Source organism: Hemiscyllium ocellatum, chromosome 7 (assembly GCF_020745735.1).
Source record: "Hemiscyllium ocellatum isolate sHemOce1 chromosome 7, sHemOce1.pat.X.cur, whole genome shotgun sequence".
NCBI lineage: Eukaryota > Metazoa > Chordata > Chondrichthyes > Orectolobiformes > Hemiscylliidae > Hemiscyllium > Hemiscyllium ocellatum.
In genome coordinates, this window is record NC_083407.1 from 53,671,483 (window position 1) to 53,682,693 (window position 11,211).

At 43.3% G+C, this 11,211-nt stretch overlaps 1 protein-coding gene across 4 annotated transcripts in view; it reads left to right on the plus strand.

Annotated features, from left to right (window-relative positions):
* The window catches only part of itgb6 (integrin, beta 6), a 116,707-nt gene that overhangs the window by 66,067 nt on the left and 39,429 nt on the right, over positions 1–11,211 (plus strand). The window lies entirely within an intron of this gene.

The following is an 11,211-nucleotide window of genomic DNA, read 5'->3' on the forward strand; positions in this document are numbered from 1 at the left end:
GGATTTTTGTGGAGTAATTGCAGACATTAAATAGGTGTTCATCCCTCTTCACCTATGAAATAAAGTAAGAAAATAATGAAAATACTCTGAAAGGATCTTACACGGATATCAGGTAATGCATTGATCATATTTGTTATCTGAAAGTGGAAAAAAAAATTCTTAATTCTGTTAGGATGGATTTAATCTTAAAGGTAACTTTGAGTTGGATAAGGAAATGCAAAATGTCAAACTAAGCTGGAAAGATTTAGGATTATAGGAGTAGGTAATTCAACCCTCGAGCCTAGTCCACCATTTAGCACAAGCATGACCGATCTCATCCTGGCTTAACCTTCATTTTCCTGCCCACTCCTCATAATCCTTTAACCTGTTAAGAATTAAAAAGCTATCTCCTCCTTAAATTTATTCAGTGTCCGGGTGTCTGCCATATTTTGAGGTCGTAAATTCCATAGATTCACAACCCTTTGAGAGAAGTAATTCCTCCTCATGTCCATTTTAAGTCTACAACCCTTAGCTTAAAAGTATGACCTGTCACTAACCCACGAGGGGAATACGTATCTGGTCAATATTTGTAAGTCTGACAAATCGAAATATAACTGCTAAAACCCTATCTCTGGATAGCCATGATCAGTTGCTACCAGAGGAAGATACTGTTGATAAAAGGCTACATTCTTCTTTAATGCCTTTGTATTTGCCTCGTAGAAGTAATGTTTGTTAAGGGAGTCTGACAAACCTAACTGAATTTTTTGAAGTGGCAGTGCATTCGACATTGTCTATTTGGTCTTCAGTAAGACTTATGATAAGGTCCTGCTTGGGAAACTGATAGCAAGATGCATGGAAATTTGGTAATTTGGATGCAGAATTGGCTGAGTGGCAGAAAGCAGAAGGTGATGGTGCAGGACTGTTTTTGTAATTGGAAGCCCATGTCCAGTGCGCTTCTGCAGGGATCATTGTTGGTGTCATAGAGTCAGAGAGTCATAGAGATGTACAGCATGGAAACAGACCCTTTGGTCCAACCTCTCCATGCCAACCAGATATCCCAACCCAATCCAGTCCCACCTGCCAGCACCTGGCCCATATCCCTCCAAACACTTGCTATTCATATACCCATCGAGATGCCTTTGAAATGTTGCAACTGTACTCGCCTCCACCATTTCTTCTGGCAGTTCATTCCATACACATACCATCCTCTGCATGAAGAAATTGCCCCTTAGGTCTCTTTTATATCTTTCCCCTCTCACCCTAAGCCTATGCACTCTAGTTCTGGACTCTCCCATCCCAGGGAAAAGATTTTGTCTATTAATCCTATCGATGCCCCTCATGACTTCAGAAATCTCTATAAGGTCACCCCTCAGCCTCTGCTTCAGTAAAAACAGCCCCAGCCTGTTCAACCTCTCCCTGTAGCTCAAATCCTCTAACCCTGGCAACATCCTTGTAAATCGTTTCTGAACCCTTTCAAGTTTCACAACATCTTTCCGATAGGAAGGAGACCAGAATTGCGCACAATATTCCAACAGTGGCCCAATGACCTGTACAGACACAATATAACCTCCCAACTCCTGTACTCAGTACTCTGACCAATAAAGGAAAACATACCAAATGACCGTATAGATCACACCTACCACTCTGCCCTCATCTTTGTTACTTCTTCAAAAAACTAAATCAAGTTTGTGAGACATGATTTCCCACGCACAAAGCTATGTTAACTTCCCCTAATCATTCCTTGCCTTCCAAATACATGTACATCCTGTCCCTTAGGATTCCCTCCAACAATCTGCCCACCACCGATATCAGGCTCATAGTTCCCTAGCTTGTCCTTACCACCTTTTGTAAACAGTGACACCACTTTAGTCAACCTGCAGTCTACTGGTACCTCACATGTGACTATCAATGAGACAAATATCTCAGTAAAAGGCCCAGCAATCACATCCCTAGCTTCCCACAGAGTTCTAGGGTACATCTGATTAGGTCCTAGGAATTTATCCACTTTTATGCATCTCAAGATTTCCACCACTTCCTCCTCTGTAATGTGGACATTTTTCAGGATGTCACCATCTATTTCCCTACATTCTATATCTTCTGTGTTCTTTTCCACAGCAAATACTGATGCAAATAACTCATTGAGTATCTTCCCCCCATCTCCTGCGGCTCCACACAAAGGCCGCCTTGCTAATCTTTGAGGGGCCCTATTCTGTCCCTAGTTATCTTTTTGTCCATAATGTATTTGTAAAAACAATTTGGATTCTCCTTAACTCTATATTTGCCAAAGCTGTCTCATGACCCCTTTTTGCCCTCGTGATATCCCTCTTAAGTATACTTCTACTGCCTTTATACTCTTCTAAGGATTCACTCAATCTATACCTGACATATGCTTCCTTCTTCTTTTTAACCAAACCCTCAATTTCTTTAGTCATCCAGCATTCACTATACCTACCAGCCTTTCCTTTCACCCTGACAGGAATATACTTTCTCTGGATTCTGGTTATCCCATTTCTGAAGGCTTCCCATTTTCCAGCCATCCCATTACCTGCGAACATCTGCCCGCAATCAGCTTTTGAAAGTTCTTGCCTAATACCGTCAAACATGGCCTTTCTTCAATTTAGAACTTCACCTTTTAGATCTGGTCTATCCTTTTCCATCACGATTTTAAAACGAATAGAATTATGGTCGCTGGCTCCACAGTGCTCCCCCACTGACACCTCAGTCACCTGCCCTGCCTCATTTCCCAAAAGTAGGTCAAGTTTTGCATCTTCTGTAGTAGGTACATCTACATACGGAATCAGAAAATTTTCTTCTTCACACTTAACAAATTCCTCTCCATCTAAACCCTTAACACTATGGCAGTCCCAGTCTGTTTGGAAAGATAAAATCCCCTGTCATAATCACTGCATTATTCTTCCAGGTAACTGAGATCTCCTTGCAAATTTGTTTCTCAATTTCCTGCTGACTATTAGGGGTCTATAATACAATCCCAATAATGTGATCATCCCTTTCTTATTTCTCAGTTCCACCCAAATAACTTCCCTGAATGGATTTCTGGGAATATCCTCCCTCAGTACAGCTGTAATGCTATCCCTTATCAAAAACACCACTCCCCCTTCTCTCTCTTGCCTCCCTTTTTGCCTTCCTGTAGCATTTGTATCCTGGAACATTAAGCTGCCAGTCCTGTCCATCTGTAAGCCATGTTTCTGTAATTGCTATGATATTCCAGTCCCATGTTCCTAATCATGCCTTGAGTTCATCTGCCTTCCCTGTTAGGCCTCTTGCATTGAAATAAATGCAGTTTAATGTATCAGTCTTACCTTGTTCTCTGCTTTGTCCCTGCCTTCCCTGACTGTTTAACTTGCCTTTATTCTCAACTGTACCAGTCTCAGATTAATGTCTTTCCTCACTATCTGTCTGGGTCCCACCCTCACACCTTACTGGTTTAAATCCTCCTGAGCAACTCTAGCAAATCTTCCTGCCAGTATATTATTCCCCTTCCAATTTAGGTACAATCTGTCCTTCTTGTACAGGTTACTTCTACTCCAAAAGAGCTTCCAATGATCCAAAAATGTGAATCATTCTCCCACACACTAGCTCCAGAGCCATGTGTTCCTGCCCTCACTAGCTCGTAGCACCGGGAGTAATTCAGATATTATTACTCTTGAGGACCTCCTTTTTAAATCCCTGCCTAACTCTCTGTAATTTCCCTTCAGAATCGCAACCTTTTCCCTTCCTATGTCATTGATTCCAATGTGTATAATGACCTCCTGCTGGCCCCTGTCCCCCTTGAGAACTTTCCACACTCTCTCTAAGACATCCTTGATCCTGGCACCAGGAAAGCAATACACCATTCTGATTTTTTTTACTGCTGGCAACAGAAACATCTGTCTGTACCTCAAACTAGAGAGTTCCCTAACACAATTGATCTCTTGGAAGCCGACGTACCCTTCATTGCATTAGAGGCAGTCTCAATACCAGAAACATGGCTGTTCGTGCTACGTTCCCCTGAGAATCCATCACCCCCTACATTTTCCAAAACAGCATACCAGTTTGAAATAGCGATAGCCACAGAAGACTCCAGGACTAACCACTTACCTCTCTTGCCTTTCCTGGAGTTAACACATCTATGTGACTCTATCTGCGACTTTTCCCCTTTCCTATAACATAGAACATAGAACAATACAGCACAGAACAGTCCTTTGGCCCTCGATGTTGCGCCGACCTGTGAACTATTCTTAGTTCGTCCCCCTACACTACCCCATCATCATCCGTGTGCTTATCCACGGATTGTTTAAATCTCCCTAATGTGGCTGAGTTGACTACATTGGCAGGTAGGGCATTCCCCATGCCCTTACCACTCTCTGAGAGAAGAGCCTGCCTCTGACATCAGTCTTAAATCTATCACTCCTCAATTTGTAGTTATGCCCCCTCGTACAAGCTGACGTCATCATCTTAGGAACAAATAACTGCCATGTATCACATCCCCTTGCTCTTGTAAATTCCTCATTGCCTCTAACTGTCTCTCTAACCAATCCATTTGATCTGATAGGATTCACAACCAAAGGCATTTATTACAGATTTAATCATCAGTAACCCATAAACTCTCCCTAATGTCCCACATCTGACAAGAAGAGCATATTGCTCTACTAAAGGCCATTTTTGCTTCTTTCAATTTACAAACCCAGAAAATAGCACTGTCTTATTCCTCAACAAAACACTGCTCCACGTTAAATGAATACTAATGGCTTATATTTTAAGTTTAATCGAGACATTTCTCAATAAAACATATAATCAGGAAGGAACCCACTCTACTCACTACTGTAGACTTACTGTAAGGCTATGCTTAATATAGTCACTTATCTGTTTCTATGCTGCGACCTCTCCCAAACAGGTTCCTCCAAGATTAGTTGTGAATTTCACTGTTGGTTAATTTTCCCAGATGCACTCTGATGTCCAGCAATACATGAATTCAAACAGCAAAGACAGTAACTCTGCAGGTTCACTGCTTTGTCAGTTAGCAGTATGGGTTTTCTGTCTGTCTGTCTCTCTCTCTCTCTCTCTCTTGCACTGACCTAACCATGTGCTTCCTTTGTCTGTTCCTCTCCCTTTTAAAAGTGCTGTTGTTTGACTTTTTTTTCTCTGAAGTTCCAAACAATGCAACAGCATATGAAACAATAATTGCTGCTCCTGGAATTTGAGGAAATCACCGCCAACACCTAATATACCTCAACAAAGGAGCAGCTGTTACAGCCAGAAATATTTTTCCCATTCTCCATCTTGAATTACCCAGAATCCTCCCTTGCTATTTGTGGTGTATTTAAACAATTTAGACTTGAATGTATGAGGGTGGACCAGTAGATTTGCAGATTATATAAAAATTGGTGGAATGATAAATAGCGAGGAGGATAGTCTTAGATTACAGTTGAATATATACAGGGTAGTCAGATGGGTTGGTCAACAGTAAATGAAATTCAACCCTGAGAAATGTGAGGTGATTCTGTAGGACAGGACAAACAAGGCAAGGGAATACCTGATGAACTATATGACCCTTGGAAGCACCAAGGATCAGGAACACCTTAAAGTAGCAGGACAGATAGATAAAATGGTTAAGAAAGCATACGGGATACTTGACTTTATTAGCTGAGGCATTGAGTTAAGGAGCAGGGAGTTTATGCTGCACCAGTATAAAATATTGGTTATGCAGTGTGTGATTATTGTGTGCAGTTCTGGAATCCGATTATCAAAGGGATGTGATTGCACACAAGCAGGTTTAAAAGAGATTTACCAGGATGTTGAATGGCCTGGAGAGTTTTCGTTATGAAGAGGGATTGGGTAGACTGGGGTTGTTTCCCTTTGAGCAGAGGAGATGGAGATGGCACAATGGTTAAGATATACAAAATTGTTTGCCATCCCTGGCCAACTTATGTGGTGGAAGTATGAGTTTAAAACCTTACAGAACACATATTTGACAATATTTGGGAGTGGGAAGGATGCCAAAGGGTAAAGGAGCAAACAAACAGCAGCAGGGAGGACACACCCCTGCAGCACCTACCACACCAGAGACTGCAGCAGCCTCTCCTGAACCCCCCCGGGGACCTGACAGACTCACAGGAATTGGCTGCGGTGATGGAGAGACTTCGCTTGAAAGTTGGGGCTGCGATTGAGAAGATCCGTGGGGATATTCGTGCCCAGGTCCAACCTATCGCATCCATGCTGCAGAAGCATGAGCAGGAGATTCAGGGCCTTGGGGAGAGGCTGGAGGAGGTGGAGGGTTGAACTAAGGCCTTGGAAGCTGCGATGGAGTCCTCATTCGGTCGGATCCAGGTGCTGGAACGAGAGGTGCGGGCCTTGCGAAGCTATATCGACGACCTAGAAAATCGAGGTCGGAGGATAAATCTCTGAACTGTTGGGCTTCCTGAAGGTGAGGAAGGTGAGCAGCCTTCTTTGAAAACTGGCTGATGAAGTTTTTGGGCCTTCACATCGAGTCCAGCAGGCTACAAATTGAAAGGGCTTATTGGGTTACAATGCACAGGTCAGGCCCAGTGCAGCGTTCCCGCTAGGTCCTAGTGCACTTCCGCTCGTATAAGGACGAGCAAAAAGTCATAGAAGCTTCGAGATCCTTGAGAAAAGATCCAAGGCATCAAAAATCATGTTTTTCCAGGATTTCTCTGCAGCTTTAATTCGAAAGAGGAAGTCCTTCAATGAACTTAAAAAGAGCCTGAGGAACCTGGACATCCAGTACTCCATGAGATACCCCACAGTGCCTCGTTTCAGCCACGAGCACTCAGTTTATACATTTCACTCAGTGGATAAAACTAAAAACATTGTGGACATTTTAAAATAGATGGATTGGCCTGAAGAATACGGTTAATGTTTGTTCTCTTTTCTATCTTTCCCTATGTTTTCTCCTTTTTTTTATTCCTTTCTTTTTCCCTAATAATTTCCTTTTTGGAAAGGGGCAAAAAGACCTTGGAATAAGTTGTTCCTTTTTTTTAATAACTGGATTTTCTGATGGGAATTTTTGTGAAAGTTCTTTGTTGTCTCTCCCCCTTTTTGTTTGTTCTGTTTCTCGTTTAGTCACAAGTTGGGGTCCATGAAGCCAGGGGCGGCTGGAGTGCTAATCCTGACTTTGTCTTTTTTCTATTGATTGAAGGATCATCTCCTTGTTTTTTTTCCCCCCGGCCTAAGGCTGGAGCACAATCTGGGTTTGAAGGAGCAGTGAAGGAGGGGATGAGTAGGGTGAGTGCCCCCTATGGGCAGGGGGAAGAGCCTTCCATTCAAGGTTTTATAGTTGGTTTTCTTTGTAGTTTTTTTGGTAGTAATGGTTGTTTATAGTTATGATGGAGTAGTTTTTGTATGTAAAGTTTGTCGATTCTATGAGTCTTTATTTACTTATACTCAGTAAGCAGGGTTCTCCCTCCAAAAGGTTCAAGGGTCTCTGAAAGGGAATATGGCTAAGTGTCTTATTAAATGGTACACCTGGAACATTAAGGGAAGTCATTCACCTGTTAAAAGGAAAAAAAGTGCTTTCTAGCCTTAAGAGGGAAAGGGTTGATATCGCTTTGTTGCAGGAAACCCATCTTGATGATGCGAAACATCTGAAGTGACAACAGAGGGGTTATGACTGGATATTCTTTTCATCCTTTACTACTAAAAGTAGGGGAGTGGCGGTACTTATCCAGAAAAATCTGCCGTTCACATTATTAGAGCAGGTGAAAGATGAGCAGGGACGGTTTGTGATATTTAAAGCCCTGATACATGGGGAGGAATATGGCATTTTAAACATCTACTGTCCTTCCCCAACTATTTCTTCGCAGGCCAAGCAGGTGGTTGACTTATGCAAGGATTTGGGGCTGGGGGCTATTTGGAGATGTCTTCATCCTACCAGCAGGGACTTCACCTTTTTGTCAAACCCACATAAATGTCACACGAGGATTGACCTCTTTCTGGCTCCCTCGGCCCTTCTGGATTCAATTATGGGTTGTAAAATTGGGAATATAGCTATCTCTGAACACATGACAGTGTATTTGGAGGTTAAGGCCAAGAGTGAAGGGCTAGGTCTGCAGCACTGGCGCTTGGACCCTTTTCTCCTTAAGGATTCCAAATTTGTGGAATACGTTTTGAAGGAGTTTCAGAAATTCTTGACTATCACCTCAGGCATGGCTAGTAGTCAGTCTGTGCTGTGGGAGACTGCTAAGGCATTTGCTAGGGGATTAGCTATTTCCTATTTGGCTAGCCGGAAACGACAGAAGGAGGAACAACAGCGTTTACTTGAGACGCGGTTGAAAGCCGCCGAGGTGGCACATTTTGCGCAGCCTTCGGTGACTAAGCTACAGCGGATCACGGCCCTCAGGGCTGCCTTGAATTCAATACTGACACAAAATGCAAAGGTAGAACTTGCTATTGCTTGACAAAGGCTGTTCGAATATGGGGATAGGCCAGGGAAGTATTTAGTGTACCTGACTAGGAAAAAGCGTGCTCTCCAATCCATTACTGCAACAGAGACAGCGCCTGAGTCCTTACATACGACGCTAAAAAGATTAATGAGGCCTTTTGGAGCTTTTACTCTGAATTGTATCGGTCTGAAGGTTGCGAAGACAGGAAGGCTAAAATGGAGACCTTTTTTAAAAACTTGGACCTCCCAGGGGTAACCTTGGAACAGACCTCTCTCCTTAATGCCCCCTTGACAGTTCAGGAAATACGGGAGGCAGCTAGGCAACTTCAGAGTGGGAAAGCGCCTGGCCCTTGGTGGTCTTCCAGGTGAGTTTTATAAGAGTTTATAGGGATTCTGTCAGGGCCAATGTTGGAGATGTACAATCACTTCTATAAGCATGAACGCCTACCACCATCTTTGAGAGAAGCTAATATTTCCTTAATTCTTAAGAAGGGGATGGTTCCTGAGGATTGTATCTCATACAGGTCCATTTCTCAATTAAATTCAGATTTCAAGATTCTGTCTAAGATCCTGGCGCTGAGATTGGAAAGAGCATTGCCCTATATTGTTAAAGAGGGCCAGACAGGCTTTATAAGGGGCCGTAGGTCCTCTAATAATGTTAGAAGGTTGCTGAATATGGTCCAAGTTTGTCAGCAACAATCGATTCAGGGGTTGGTGATTTCCTTAGATGCAGAGAAAGCATTTGACCGGGTGGAATGACCGTATCTTTTTTGTGTCTTAGAACAATTCGGGTTGGGTGGGGTCTTTGCTAGGTGGGTGGAGGTTTTATATCGCCACCCTATGGCCATGGTCATGACCAATGGGGTGAAATCTGGGTAATTTAGGATTGATTGGGGTAGTCAACAAGGCTGCCCCTTCTCACCATTGTTGTTTACGTTGGTGATAGAGCCGCTGGCAGAGGCCATTTGGCAGAACCTCCACAGAATTGCTCCATATGCGGATGACGTCCTTCTGTTTTTATCAAACCCAATGACCTCCGTACCCTATTTGATACAATGTATCAATTCATTTAGGGCTATTTCAGGATATAAGATTAACTTTTCAAAATCGGAGGCTATGCCTTTGTGGAATCTTAAGGATGTGCCAGAAGTTGAAGGTGGCCCTAAGTTCCCTTTGAAGTGGTCATGGGCAGAGTTCCGATACCTAAGCGTTTTTATTACCCCCAAGTTTGATCTGTTATTTCGGACTAACTTTGCTCACTTGCTCGACAATATTAAGCGAGATCTCCAGAGATGGGAGGCTCTTCCAATTTCATGGCTGGGCCGAATATCTCCCATTCAGATGAATGTTCTTCCTCATTTGCTTTATCCCATGCATAAGCTCCCTATAATGTTTCCCAGGTCAACGCTGCAGAAGCTTATGGGGTAGTTTGGTTCCTTTGTCTGGCATCGTGGACGGCCCCTCATCAAACTCACTAAATTGCAGTTGCATCAAGGAGGAGGAGGCATTGATTTCCAAGACATTAGAAAGTATCAATTGAATTCCCTGCTGTCTTTTGTCTGCGATTGGGTAGGCAACGATCTAAACTCAATATGGCTGGATATTGAGGCCTCCCAGGCAAAGTGCCCTCTTATTCACCTGTTGTTAGTGGGTAAGGTGAGGACAGTTATGGACCACTGCCGGAACCCCATTGTCATTAGTACAGTCAAGGCATGGAGACCAATGCATCAGAGTGAGGGTTGTTTATCCAAGACTTCACCACTTAACGCCTATAGTTGACATGCCAGAGTTCCGACCAGGGATGATGGATTCCGGGTTCAAACTATGAGTAGTGAGAGGAGTTTCTAGTTTGGGAGACTTGTTTGAGGGAGAGGTAATGCTGTCTTTTGAGCAACTGAGCCACAAATACGGGTTACTCAGCAGAGATCTTTTCCGTTTTTTTCAGGTTAGAGACTTCATCCAGAATAAGACTATGCTACTCACTAAGCCCTATAAGCCCGATACAGAGAGGTTGTTGCTACGTTCCACAAGCACCCTTTCAGTTAGTGCCCTCTATCACCTGCTAATGGCAGGGCATGGCAGGATATTAACTAGTCATGTGAGGTCTGGGAACAAGAGTTAGGAGTGGCGATCTCTTCTGAAACATGGGAGAACATATGGGAGAATACTCGAAAGATCTCAATCTGTAATAGCTCATGCGCTACACAGTTAAAAGTTCTGCGCAGGGCTCATCTGGCACCAGGCCGTCTGGCGAAGTTTAAAAAGGGGCATCTTCAGTGTGCCCCAAGTGTAAAATAAGTGTAGGCACTCTTACCCATTACTTCTGGACATGCCACAGGCTCCGTTTTTAGTGGAACGCTGTGGCAGGAGAGATAGCGAGGGTATTGAGGACTGAAGTCAAAGTAGACCTGATATCTCTCCTCTTAGGTCTACTGAATGTACATCTTTAGATGGGCAGGGGAAGAAACTATTTAATAATCTTGCACACTGTGCATGGAAGAATATTCTGATGAATTGGGTGTTTGAGAACCTGCTGGGATGGTAGAAATTAATTATGGAGCACATTCCCTTGAACTTTTTTACAAACATGGTGGACCACGCAACAGACCATTTTTATACGACATGGCAGCCCTACTTGAGTTATTTGGATGTAGACTTGTTAGTTATCCTAACTAGGGCATTTGTCTAACCAGGTTGTCAAGCCCTGGGCCCTGGAGGGAGTCTCCCGAGTTAATATGGGTATGTATACAATGCTCCCATTCCTTTGTTTAAGAGCTTTGCGCCGAGCATAGCTGTTCTGTGTTTTGTGGGTTTTTTTGCTTTGCTTTTTTTTT